Below are 14,391 nucleotides of genomic sequence, written 5' to 3'. Positions count from 1 at the left end.
AGATAAAGGGGTGGGTGAATAAAAATAAAACGTGTCCTTACGGTCAGAAAAAAATCAGCAAGACAAACAATACCATTGATCATTGAATCTTTTTGAATGCGCAATCACAACTACTACGGATCCACTGAACTCCCCCAATGTCAAAATATTTGGCTATGAGTCAAAGCTAGATTGGAAGAAGCATCCTCATTGAAGAATTTTAGCCATCGACTTCCCCTGCGACGAAGGCGAAGACAATTTGAAATGTCATTATACGTATTCGACAACCTTGCTGTCATCCGCTCTTTGGAACACTTGAGCGATGCCCATATTCGCCGATTAGGAGCCTAAATGATCCGCTCTTCGGGGTAATGGCATCTAGAAGGACGGCTGAGACCTTGGAAGCTCTCCATTGGTGACTGAATTTAGGCATACGTAATTTCTGAGCGGTGGGATACAATAGTGAGTGGCCCCTTTTGCGTCACCATTTAGAATTCGTAAGTAGATCGGAAATTATAATTTTCGAGGAAATTGATATGGCAGAATGAAAAGGCGAAATTCCTGAAAAAATTACATAAATTAATATTTTAGTAAGAATAGCGTACGAAATAATAATGAACGAAGCATAAACATTCAAAGCCTTGCTTCAGCTTCAGGAAACCTTTCATAGAATTTAAGAACTATGATCCACATGTACAGAGTTTGCGATAAAGAGTTAATGTATCCAAAATATTTTTATTTCCAGCAAAAAAAGTAAAATTAAGCAGTGTGAGTGGAGCATAATAAGGTACGAATAAATCATACCTTGGGCCATATACCCACTGAAAGCAAAGAAAGAAAATTCACTTAGTTATGAAAATCGATATTTGAGGAAAGAATCTGTTGAAAACTACTATGGAAAAGACAGTGAACTGGAAAAAAACCGTCAATTTCAAATGACACACAATATACAAATTGAATTTCATTTGGTTTTTAAAGTTGCCAATTCATGTAAATATTCATCCTCTGGAATTCGGAGACCAGCAAAGCATTTTTTAGGAAAATCAACCCAATTCTCTCCCCCATGATTTGCGCTCCGCAGCGGAACTGCTGGTTAAGTTCAGGACATAAAGAAGCATTCATGAACCTTGGATTACGGAATAAATATGTTGAACGCCAATCGTACATTACGCACACTAAAACTGGAGCGATAATTGGTCTTATCTAGAAAATCTCAGAACAGAATCTTCTAGCAAGCAGCAAAGTCATTGTTCTGACTCTTCATTTTCAACAACAATACACTATTGTTGGTACCTATCATGTAAGGGAAATTCCTGCGGTCATGGTTTTCCCCGTGACTTTACTCGCTCTTCACCTTTCGCTACGTAGAGTCAGGCACCTCGAAATAAAATTCACAAATGGATTCCGATTACCCGAATAAAACGCATAGAAACTTTTAAATATTATAAAAATATTCATGAAAATAAACTCTTTTTTTCTTCACATAAATCATTATCCCCATATCTATTCATGTTCTGATGATAATTAATAGAACTTAGGTATCTTTTCACCATTTATAATATGGTCAGCGTCCTTGCCATATTCAAAATTACAGTTAAAATAAATACGCCAATTTTCTGTGAAGAAGAAAGTTTTCATTCAAACTTTGACATTTTTATGCATTTCACATTGTTTTTCAGATAATTTTTAATTCAATACTTATTTTTACATATTTATCTCTAACTTCTACACTAATATTTGAGGAATTTAGATTATTGATACCTATGCAGGCCTATCATATCTATTTTGATTATTTCACTATGAAATCAGTTCATTTCATTAATTAGTACACTTCCTTCCGTGAAAAGACTATGAAGTGAGATGAATATAGATTTCATTAGAAACATTAAGATATGCTACGAGCTGTTCTTTCCGCCCCGCTCTTAACGCTCTTAAAGGAAAGATATGACTCAATGTTGAATGCAACCGGAAAAGTCGAAGCACATATCAATTCATTCTCCCTCATAAATGCCTTACTAGTCGTAAAACTGAATGAAATTTGCCCTGTATTTGCTTAATGAATGCAAACCACTATATTTACATCATCTCCTCTGACACGCCGCGCCATTGCTACGTAGGTTTCCAGAGAAGTCGGGGACCTTCAACTCATTTTCTATCGTCCTTCGGATACAAGCACGCTAGACAAGCTCAGCGGAGGAAAAAAAGGATTGTTGACACGACTAAGGTTGAATGTTGGAATTTGTGAGCACAGATTACCGTACCTTACTAAGCGAGACGAACAGCTGATTGGGAAATTTTTTTCCCTAAATATATCTCGTAGTTTAATGAAGCACTTATCATTTCATTGGAATACTCTCAGTTAAAATATTTCAGCTAAGGAAAAGGTAAGTAGCCCGATTTGTAGCAAATTTCAAACGGTTGTCGTAAAGATTTTACAATCATTAATGCAACCTAAATTACACCCTAATAATTAATTGCATTGATAAACAGAAAAAATGTGGACACGAGCAATGTCGTGAATAATTCCAAGCATTTAAATCGTGGTTGAAATACGCTTCATTCAATTCTTTTAACAAACCTCGGCTAAAATATTTAATCTGAGGTACATATCGGATGCAAAGAAAAGCCGCGCGATTCGTTTTAAATTGAAAGCGAGTGTGCGCATCTTTTGAATGCATTTTACGCATCCTTAATTTCGTACTTAAATTTAGTATATTAATGAAGAGGAAAAAGCACATAAGAAACGAGTAAAATTGAACCTTTTCATTAATGAGCACCTTTCATCAAATTTTTCATAGCCGTGAATGAATGGAAAGAAACGAGCGAAGATGTAAATACCTAATTTGTGAATACCAACGCACGACCCCAAAATAATTTCAGTCAAATGTGCCATAAATTCATACCAGTGAAAACACAAGCTGTCGGATGAGAATATGAATAAGGCAAGGAAGAGAGAGAGAGAAATGATGAAGTGCTCAAAAAATACGAGAGTCAAATGAATGACTGATAGACGGGAAACAGTGGCGACAACACTAGCACATGACCGATGAAGCCTCAACAAGAGATGGTCACTACTTCCAAGAAAAAGTTATCAGGCGACTTGTAGAGGTCAAAACATTATCTCTCGGAGCGCACAATATAGAAGCTTAGAATGAAGGGGGAAGGATGAAAACTGTTGTCGCTGTTTAGAGAATGGAAGAGAAAAACCAGGAAAAAACTGACTTCACGAATCAATGAAAACTGACCTGATTCAAAAACAATATTTTACGTTCCAGATTTCAGTCCTAGCCAAATATTATTTTTCATGGTAAAGTTCATCCTTTGTGCATAAAACTTTACACCCATGCGTACGACTGCGTACTAAGTCATTTGTTTATGCAGTGTCTTTATAAACTGCAATTAACCTGAGCAACAATTGGAAGATGTACATTCACGTCAAACAGTTTTTGATGCACATTTCATTATTTGGGTAACAAGGGTCGTAAGGGTAACCAGTGTTCCAACCCCGCCTGTGCAATTCTCATAATTCAAGATCATCTCCTCGATTCGGTGGATACACGTGCACTCACGTCAAAAAGTTTTTGAAGCACATTTCGTTATTTGGGTAGCAAGGGTCTCGTAACGGTAACCGGTGTTCCAACACCGCCCATGCATTTCACATAATTCAAGGACACCTTTTTGATTCGGTGGGCACTCTATTTTATGACAATTGAACGTCTTACAGCCCTGCAGTCGCCGACAAGGCACCTTACTGGTCATATGGTCCCCCTGATGATGATAGGGAGGCTGAGGGGGCGAAAATTACTCTGAGGGGATCCGAGACAGTGTCCAGTCGGGGGAGGGGAGGGCGAGGTGCGTGACCGGTGTAGGAGATGCGTGCTGGATGCAAGGGGTGACACACCGCAATGGGAGCCGGAACTTCAGAGGACGACTTTCCAGCGAGACAATCTTCTGCGACCGCCGCGAGAAGACCGGGGCAATCCGGTTGCAGTCCCCGCTCGCAAATCGAATCGACAAATACGCGTCGCTCCTGCTCGCTGGAACGATTCGTATTGCGGTGACCACCGAAAGAAGTTGCGGTTAGGAACCACAAATACTCGTGAGAAGGCTGTAATAAAAAAAAAATATAGCTTATTCCTCACTTAGGAGGGTAGGTAGGCATTTTGAGGGATGACCGACATGTTCGCGACAGTTCAGATTATTTGCGTGATGCGATCGATCGGCAAATTTCTTTCATTGTCGATTGTGATGTACTTTGCAAAATGAAGAAACTCAAATGTTTTCCGTTTTTCGATCCGTCGCCTACTTCTCGAGCTGTTGACGACGAAAAACCAACGGTGTTAACCCTTCATGGGTAAGTTGAGGACGTCACGCGCTGATTTCGAGCGGTTCAACGCTTCTTTATTATTATTATATTGTACAAGTTACAAGTTGGCTATTTGCCAGGTGGTAACAGTTTATACAAAATAAAAAAACATAAATATTGTAAATGAAAAATACATCACCAAAATGAAACTAGATAGTGAATATTTAAAATGCAATGATATTAATTTTCCAATATAAATCCTTTACACCTCTTGTTGAAAATCCTTGTTAGGGTAGGGCTTAAGCAGTTTTGCAGGGAGTCTATTCCATTCCGTAATCGTCCTGTTGAGGTACGAGAATTTCTTTGCGTTAGTCCTTTGTGGCCGGCATTTCATCTTGTATTGGTGATCATTCCTACCAATATAGCTGGGGTATTCAATCTTCTTCCGTAGTTCCCCCCATGCCTTTTCCCCTTTAAGTGTGCGGAAGAGTGCGCAAAGCCTATTTATTTTTCTTCTCCGTTCTAGTGTGTCTCATCCCAGTACTTTCAGTATTTTACTGACACTTTAGGTCTTTTTGTGTTTCCCCATTACGTACCTTGCTGCCTTTCTTTGCACCTTTTCGATGGATTCTGTTTGTCCCTTTTCATACGGGTTCCACACTTGTGACGCGTACTCTAAAATTGGTCGGATTAGTGTCTTATACGCCTTTTCCTTTGTAGTTCTATCACTTTCTTTTAGATTCTAAAAGCGTTTGATTCATAGTCCTCGCGTTTTCGGTGCATGTACCATGGGAAAAGGAGAATTTGGTTGGCTGTCTCCCGGCCAATCACCTGACACCCGATAAACAGTGTAAAAGCTGGCCTAATTTATCCACTCCCCATCAGCCGTGATGATGGAACGCGACTCGGGTTCCGAAACGTTGGGCGAATGGAGAGATAAAACCTGGCTAGAAGCCCGAATAACCTTTTTCGACCATATTCACCGGGAAAGCATTAGATCTTACCTCATTACCGAATTTTTCTCAAGAATTTTGATTTCGGGTCTGACTAGACAACACCATTGGAAGGCGTAGGGAAGGAAGAGTGCAGAGAAACCAGGCGACCACATAATCCTGGTTTAACCCTTTCTAACCCAGAGCTGTTTCTGGGAGAAATCAAATTTCAAGATTTTTCATTTTGAAAACTTGAAAAGTTTACACTCAATAATAATTATCCTGGCAGCTAAATATTTCGCCATCAAAATTTACACTACAAAATAATATTTAGTTTAGATATCTCCTAAATAGAGCTGAAAGTTTAAACATTTTTGGTGTTGCTTAGAAGCAACATTGGGTTATAAAGGGTTAAACGATAGGCTACTAGGGAACCAAGGCCTAACGGAGTGCTGAACTTGACAAAAAAGCACCCAACCAAGTATCGAGCAATTTCTGTAAAATTTCGGCCACTGCCAGGATTTGAATCCGAGGTAATGGCAGGGGAATCCAATATTCTGGCTACCACACCAATCCGATTTCAATTGATAATTCCTCAGTACATAAGCCTTCGTCCCTACTTTTTTTCGACCGACCGATCCTTGACCATATGAGCAATCTGATACCAATATCCACAGGATATTGACATATAAAGCACTAACAGTGGAAAAGTCCAGTCAAAGTTGTAAAATTCTGGTGATTATAAAGGGCTTTTCTGTAGTCATTTAGGGATTGTACCAAGTTTCGTCGAATTTCAAGTAAAATCGTGAGGAAACACTGATGGGTTGTTCCCCTCAAATGATATAGACCTCCTCCTTATCTTTCCCTCACAGTTTCACAATAGATCGTGGTCTATATCTTCGACATAGGCGCTACTGCTTCGGGATGTTGTGTTTATTCACAACGTAAAAACGCTTCTATATCGTATCAAGGACATTGACCTCAAACAATTCTATCCCTTGGGATACCTAGCGGATCATCCTTCGGTGAATAAATATTTTTTCTCGTAAAAATATAAATAATTTTAATCTAAATACAATTTTGTTTGCAACTTACGCGTCGTGTATTATGTAAAACCGATTTTCAGCGCAATTATACAATTGAATAACAAAAAGAGCATCCAAGGACTACAAAATAGAAGACTACGTTAGCATTTTTCTTCATTTAAACCACCGTCACTTACATATAACGTATCTAAATATTAAGAAGCTGTTTAATAAATTGAACTCTTTCTCTCAAAATTTAAATATTATTTTTATTATTAAAAGTGATAATATAATATTTAATTTTATAAAAAGATAAACTCGCCAAAATCAACAGGTGATAGAATAGCAGCTACTATACAATTTATCAGGCATTACCAGATCTTTAATCTAGGTTGAATATTTAAATTATTTCACTAGAAGAAACGAATAAAGGAGAAAAAAATTGGAACATGAACGTCGCAAAATATAAAAAATTTGATAAAATGGTGGTAAAAATAATCCGTGAAAAAACTTAATCCATAGTCATCGTGAATTTCCGGCTCAATTTACAGAAAAACGAGATCGCTTTACTTCCAACGGAGGATGCGGTTTTTCTCGCCGGTTGCACGTCGCGTGACACTTCCCCGAGAATTTTGGGATCGGCGGGGATAATGTTATGCATCGCACTGTTGAGAAGTAAATGAAAACAAATACGCGGGGAGTGTAGATTTGCCTATCTGCAACCTCTCCTGTCGTCGGGAAACAAATGAAGCCAGCACGCGATGGAAGTAAACAGGATGGGGAAAACTTTTCGCAGACTCGGGTAAATGACAGGTCGGCTGGGTAAGTAGCATGGGTGCTTAAGGAAAATTAATATTAGTAGAGATATTTTACTCAAATATTACACAAAATCAAAAAAATATTAATTCAATTTCGAATAGTGATATTGTGGGAGTATTAATGGTAGACTCCCAAGTAACGAAAAATAAATTTTTTTTATTTTATTCCAGACAGACAATATCCGAGAGAATTCAGAAGTTCAGAATACCTTCTAAACATCATATTGTGATGAATGTATTTCCAAATTCTTGACCTACTTTACGTGGGGGTAGTTCTAATACTCAAAACTACATTGTGAAATAGCAATTCGCAATGTTTGGCGTGCAAATTATAGATAGATTCCCTAAAAATGGAACACGAATTGTACTCATCTCTCTTTACGTCATTTTTATTTCGTATTTAACATTTTATTATTAACGTATTTAAAGTAATTTTAAATTTTTCACTCACAAAATAGATTTCGTAAAATGTTGGTAAATGACCCGTCCGAGAATGCTATCAAATATCAGATTAAAGAAAAGACATCACGCTGAACAATTAAAAAAAATTAATGTCCGCCATATAATAATACTTCGTCCATATCGACCAACTAGAATAATAGTTAAGAGGCTTAACTATTCGATTGACTACATCCCTATGCTATTATAATACAATAAATGTAGAATTTATTATGAATTATATTTAACCTGGGATATCCTGTGACACAGAATGGTATGGGGTAAAACAGGTAATCACAGAAAGATAGTGGATTTAATTTTCAGTCTGTAACCATACACAGATTGGTTTCTCTCAAAAGCTCTTAAACAACCAGCAATGAAGCTCGCAGAGACTAAAGCAATGCATTCGCGGCGGGAGAGCCGGGGGCGGGTCTGGTGTCGGAGGTTTTAAAGGGCAACGAGGAAGTGGTTCACAGAGAGTGTAGAGAACGCACCAGTCAGCTGGCAGAATTAACGCAGATTATGGAAACTAAGGTCACCGATTCTATCTCACATAATCTCACGCATTGCTGCAGGAAAGGTCGTGTGGCCGGCAAGAAAAAGAAACCTCCAGTCCGAAGTGGTGTTAACATTTAAAATACAATAAATCGCCTCAGACCAAACTTTGTGAAAGTCGTATGAATGGGTGAGAAGCCAAGGGGTGCAAGTGATTTCTTTTTTCTACCCAGAGTTAGGTACAGAAATTAGGTATACAAAACAAACGAGATCAATTAGATGTTTAGTAGTGCTTTAGATATTTTTACTCGATGTCAGCGCAGAGCAGAGGCTCACTCGTATCCCATCCCACTCGTAACCACGTTTTTGTGTATTTCTTCTAACAATTAACTTTGCCTACCTCTTTTGAGAAGGACGGGTGGAAACAAGCTCGGCTTCGGCATAAGCCTGCTCTAAACGAAAGGCGCCAAGGAGACCACGGCTTGACGTCCCATCCGACGGACGGACTTTTTCGCTTGCATTTCCTCTACACAATACTCAAGCAGGGATCGGGCCATCACCGAAAATTCTCTGCCATCGCCGGGATATGAACCCAAGCCCACACGGTGGGAAACTTAACACTCTAGGCACTACACCAACCCGATGCCTAAGTTCAATTACTTTTACTCCTGGATTCATAAGGAATTTGCACGTATCAATTAAAAAAAAAAGTCGAAGTACGCATCTATGAAAAGGAAATATTGAGCAACGATACCGTCATTGATGGCTAATATAGGATTACAATTGCTATTATAAGCCCTGAGAGGGTACAAAAATTATACTTATTACCAGTAGTAAGAGCCACTGCTAACATAAGAAAGGACGAAAAAGTTATTCTGGGATTGGAATGGTATGGTTGCTTAAGTTCTGCCTTCCCGCCTAATGACTCTTATCCCTTAAATGGTCCCTTAAATAATCCCTTAAGATTTTTCAAGCCGCCTGATCCCTGCTCGAGCTCGTTATTACAGAGGGTTGATACTGCAAGTACAGCACTCCGTCCGTCGGATGGGACGTTAAACCGCGTTCCCCTAGGGGACTTTCGTTAAGAGAAGGCCAATGCCTAAGCCGGGTTTATTCCACTCCTCCTGCCCTATATCGTAAAGAAATTATCTGTCGCTTGCCTCCTCCGCATCCTATATTCCAAAACAACATATTCATTGAAATTCCGAGCTCTGCCTCTTCGACATAAATCATTAAATATCAGTCCTTTGTCAGTCGGCTGAAGCACCTGATTAAACTTTTCCCATGGCTCCTTTAGCTCAAGAGTTCGCACACCCCGATTTACCCCAACCTTAGTGATTGTGGCGAGCAGCTCAATAGGATCTTCTCTTCCAACCAACCAACTGATGCCGAGCCTCGCAAATTTCACGATCTGTCTCCAGTCATCCCACGTAATGAACCACCCAAATGGCTTTAAGTGATGGGTTCACCTCAACGGCAACGGTGATGTAGGTTCAGGATTATAAGAATCGATACGAGTGACAGATAGCAACCTCTGGCGGGGCATACACTAATGGATTCCGATTACTATCGAATGGTACCCACGCGGCTGGCTAAATATTAAAGAATACCGCTGCAACAAAATATATGTTTTTCCCCTTATACATGCAAATGTCACCCACAAAATCCCCAACTACACACCAAAGAGTAAAATTACATATTTTCCCTTACATCCTTAGCCGAACATTTAGCGGAACATTTAGTTTACGACACAAGCAGTATGGTAGGCTTTCTCACATGGTGAAGTAGATAATATATTCACGCGCATACGTTCAGAGACTAGTGGCGAGAATAGATAATATGTTTAAGGGGGAAGAAGATAAATACATTACAAGGTCAAGTAATTTTAAACCAGGACACCCAGAGATATTTTATATAAAAGGAAGTACGGCATCACTATCAGATGATTAGGAAGCCCTATGTGGCGGGCGGTAAACAGCTAACAATGTGCTTCATTTTTGTCGGACCCATCCAGATAAGCGGAGAACTCACGGATACCATTATTTTCAGGGATACCGTCCAGGGAATCTTGAACCCTAGGTGACAAGTGTCATTTACCCTTTAAGTAAATTTTACGCTTTAAAAATTTACGATTTGGCGAGTAGGGAATGGAGCGTGGAGAGAAAACGTTTCATCCTCGAGCCATCCTCAACGTTTACCTTTCCTTAACCAAAGTGGGCACAGAGGCCATAGAATAATGTTCTATCCGACGGGCACTGGGCTGTAATCTATGCAGAATCCAAAAACTTTACAAAATTTCTGTGAAGTGTTTCTCCTCTGCCCTAACCCTTGTAGTGGAGAGCAAATATCATTGGCCCAACACCAACTCGATAACTAATGATCCCACTGTAAATCTAATGATCGTGTGATATGGAAAGTGACGGCTGTAGTATTATTTCTACGTTCATAAAGAGAAAAAAAGGACTAGCCGACCAATCTGATGGGTTGGTTTTAGGTCACTTCTACAGACCTCTCACTCTGGGATCAGACCCTCTCAGAAACATTTCCAACCACTTATAACCCATATACTAAGATTTAAAATGAAGACACTACCCACAAAAACCGACGAAATTCCTTGCATAACCCAATAACTAGTTAATGTGGAAGATTCTGACTGAAACCGTCAATATCCTTAGAATTGACATTGTGAAGCACAGGCGCACCAAAGGACAGATTGGTTTTTACCAAATCCCTTCCACAGAATACCCACTTGAGGGTTAGACCTCCTTTGAAATGTATCCTACTCGGTTTAGATTAAAAGCTAATCCATCATGTGGGAAGTTTACACGCTAAGGTTTCTTGAATGGCTAATTACAACTTATACCCTTTCACTACCAAAAAAATAATTGGTATAAGTAATAGTTGATCATCCAAAAAACCTTTAAATGGAAATCCGCACAGTCAAAAATGGGTTAGTGAATTTTAGCTAACACACTACCCACGAAACCAACCGATCCCTTTTATAACCCTGTTACGACATAAATTACAGTATATAGTGGTTTCTTCTATCAAAAACCGCCGTTTTTCGTGGAATTAATACTGAGAAGAGCAGGTGCACAAAAAGACAGAAGCACAATAGGGCATATTGCTTTACTCTCTCTCCCGTCGACACAGCATCCAATAAGGGATGAGAGCTTCCCCACCCCAGCCACGCTGGAATCCAGACCCTTACATGAAGAATCAACACATCAAGCGAAACCCTTTTTCACCATATAACGACACAAATAACCGCGCACTACTGATGGCCTTGTCTCTAAGTGTCACATTTCTTAAAACTAACATCTCGAAGCACAACCTAAAATCATCTCTGGAATCGCGCGTGACAGACCATCATACGATGCTGGATTAAGAAGAGCGAACCAACCTTTTGAGTAGTTCCTCGTTCAATTGTTGAGTCTCCGGCCAACCACACCTGTCCTCTTCTGAATGCCGTGAAATATCCCAACAGATAAACACTTCCCAGTTCAAAACAAAAAATAAAGAAAACAGTTCACTAGCCTCTATTCCCGGGGCGAAACACACGTGTATTATGAGTCTCCACGCTCAAATCTCCCGCGAAAGTTCAGATACCCCGCAAGTCCTGGTCCGGACAACAACACCACAGCGCACCTCGGTGGAGCACGGAGGGGCGACTATCACCCGTGTGCAGCCGCGCGATCACTAGAGACAAGTCTTCAGCGCGCTGAGTCTCTCCCTTCTGTATCCCTTCCCCTCCAGTGATGGGATGAGGGGCGGGAGGGGAAGGAACCGTGGGAGGGGTGTTATGAGGGGAGGGGAGTCGAAGTTGAAAGGGTGGAAGTCGCGATCACAAGAGGCGCGGTTGGCCGTGGTGAAGAATATTTTTCAGGAGCAAGTTCAGGGATAGAGTCAATTTTGTTAGGGTTCGCTATCTCTATCTCATATAAATTATATCCACACATCCTGGATCCAGGATCTTTTTCTGAGAGGGGCACAAAAGTCTGATAGGTCTTCTCATATTTGAGATTAAAAACAAAAAGTACAGAAATTACTGTATAAAAATATTATCTTTTTTTTATATGAAAGGTATTAATATTAAATTAGATAGTCTAGACTCCGTAATACTCAAAATAAAACGACCTTTATGGCAACCGTACTAAAAATCTTGTTTATTTTTAAGCGTCTGGGGTGGCATGTAAAAATCCCCCCTAAATCCACCTATGCACACATCCAGGGGTTTCATTTTATATCAGTTATTATAGGTTACGGCTTTTTAAAAATGATGGTTAACGATAATTCTCACAATGTATATTATTAAAAGGTCGTACAACATACGTAATCACGAGGTGATTTTTCACGGCCAAGTTCATGGATAGCATTATTCTCAGGAATTTTCATTTACCATCTCCGAAATCAGCCGTCGGCAATCCTTGGGTCTTGAAGGAATTAAATGAGGTCCGAAAAAAATTAGCTATTAATTGTTTCACGCTGTAGATTATTATGGGGTCGTGGTGAATGCTGAATCTCAAAATATTTTCACGCCCAATACCTAGCCTGTCAACAATGCTTGGATCACTACCCTTATTTTCCCATCATTTAAATGGTATGGAGGGGGAGGCGACCTTCAGCCGAGGTCATTAGCGCCATGAAGGGTGGAGAGAAACCCGGCGTCGGGATTAGCGTGCTCCTAACGAAAGGTGCCACAGGGACCACAGCTTAACGTCCCTTCCGACGGACTGAGTGTTGCGCTTGAAACGTCCTCCACACGGTATTCTATCAGGGATCACTGGGCAGTGCAGTCTCTAAAAATTCTCTGCCACCGCCAGGATTTGAACCCGATCTCACGGGATAGGAGGCCAACACTCTAGCCACCACACCAACCCAATCCCCTCATTTAAATCGTTGGCCAACATCTCACTACCTGCAGCAGTGCGCCGTGTCTACACATCTGAAGTCCAGTTATCTTGAAAAAGGACCTGTTCTCCTACACACCCCATTCATGTATACTATATACCTCATTAACTATGCTGTGTTTTGTCTGTAACATGACATTAGTTTTCACTCAGTAGGTTTTCGCAGGTTTTTCACGCCCTCCTTGTATGGACGGTCTCCTGCTCTGGGTTTTTTCGCTAAAAGATACTATTCCCTTATCCTCATGTTTTTCCCACAAACAGAAATACTTTTTTACATAAAATTTCCACATATGCTTTTTTATCTTGTTTGATATTTCCTTCATAGAATATATTGTATATTTTTGCATTGTAAACATTTATTTACCGACATCAATATGTTTGCAATGACGCTAACGAGGGGTCAGGTGGAAGAGCGGAATGATTAGTCTCAACCTCGCCCAAATAGAGACATCTTATTACTATTATTTTCATGGTTTTCTGGCCTACAGTCCCATGGAAAGGGCCATGACATTTAATTTGGCAAACGGTAGCGAAACTATGTCCGGTCTCTCCTGCACAATATGTAACAAACCAAATAGTTATTCTAAAATAGTGTAGATATTCAATTGGTCCCAATTAAATCTACGGAAAATCGTAGGATTTTTCTTCCTCATAGGAAAATCTTTCCTTTCTGTAGAAACATTAAATTATGGTTTCGCTAATAGTGGGCGGTCGCTTCGAGGGTTTTTCCCGTCCCGCCCTTCCTTCCCTATCCTTTCCCTGGAGGTGTCGTCGGGCTCTCTTCGCAGCGATGCCTCCCATCCTTCTTCCTTCCTCTGTCCTTCCCCTCTCGAGATGGCGCGGGCGTATAAGTCTCTGACTTGGTTCCCGGCCCTTGAGAGGGTACCCCATCCGGGCCCCGCCCTGGGTTCCCGAATCCACTGCTCCAATACATCCACGGCCCATCTCGGGGATCGGGTTGGTATGGTAGCTAGAGCGTTGGCTCCCTAACCCATCGGCTGGGGGTTCAAATCCCGGCGTTGGCAGAGAATTTTCAGATATTACCCGATCCCTGACTGAATGTTATGTGGCGGAAACTAGCGCAACGCTCTGTCCGTCGGTGGGACGTTAATACTTCGAGACCGAGCGTCAACTATAGATGACGGCAGACTTCGCTCGGCAAAATTTTCGGATCTGGGCAAAGTTAAAATTTTTACCCTCGGGCTAAAAGTTTGCGTCTTTCGTGAAGAGCAGTTAAGATCAGACTTCCCTTCCTCGAAGGATAGGGAAATCCCGTGAGGCCAGAAGGAGTGGAGTCAGCCAATTCCTGAAACCAAGCCAATTCCGGGATCAACACTCACTTAAGGCTGAAGAAACGGTTGGAAATCTACCGTTTGGAGTAAACATGGCATAAAAATGAATTTGCAGAAAATTAATCAATTTATGTGCAGGAAAAATATAACAACACTAATTTATTTGACCGCCTCAGCCTTTCCTCTGTAAAATAAA

At 40.4% G+C, this 14,391-nt stretch overlaps 2 protein-coding genes across 6 annotated transcripts in view; one reads left to right on the top strand and one right to left on the bottom strand.

Moving 5' to 3' along the window:
- The window catches only part of LOC124153880 (leucine-rich repeat-containing protein 15-like), a 299,604-nt gene that overhangs the window by 64,283 nt on the left and 220,930 nt on the right, over positions 1–14,391 (top strand). The gene's annotated exons all lie outside the window — the stretch shown is intronic.
- Positions 1–14,391, bottom strand: part of LOC124153879 (sarcoplasmic reticulum histidine-rich calcium-binding protein-like) — a 267,667-nt gene that overhangs the window by 73,983 nt on the left and 179,293 nt on the right. Inside the window, exon 1 of one of the 4 annotated variants that reach the window (XM_046527261.1) lies at positions 11,397–11,700. The exons of the other annotated variants lie outside the window; for them this stretch is intronic. The gene's annotated coding sequence lies outside the window, so the exon portion shown is untranslated. Of the gene's footprint in view, positions 1–11,396; positions 11,701–14,391 lie in introns of those variants that run through there. 4 annotated transcript variants of the gene reach the window in all.

The sequence above is a fragment of the Ischnura elegans genome, chromosome 2 (genome assembly GCF_921293095.1).
Source record: "Ischnura elegans chromosome 2, ioIscEleg1.1, whole genome shotgun sequence".
Classification (NCBI taxonomy): Eukaryota; Metazoa; Arthropoda; class Insecta; order Odonata; family Coenagrionidae; genus Ischnura; species Ischnura elegans.
This window is presented reverse-complemented; position numbering and strand designations above follow the sequence as displayed.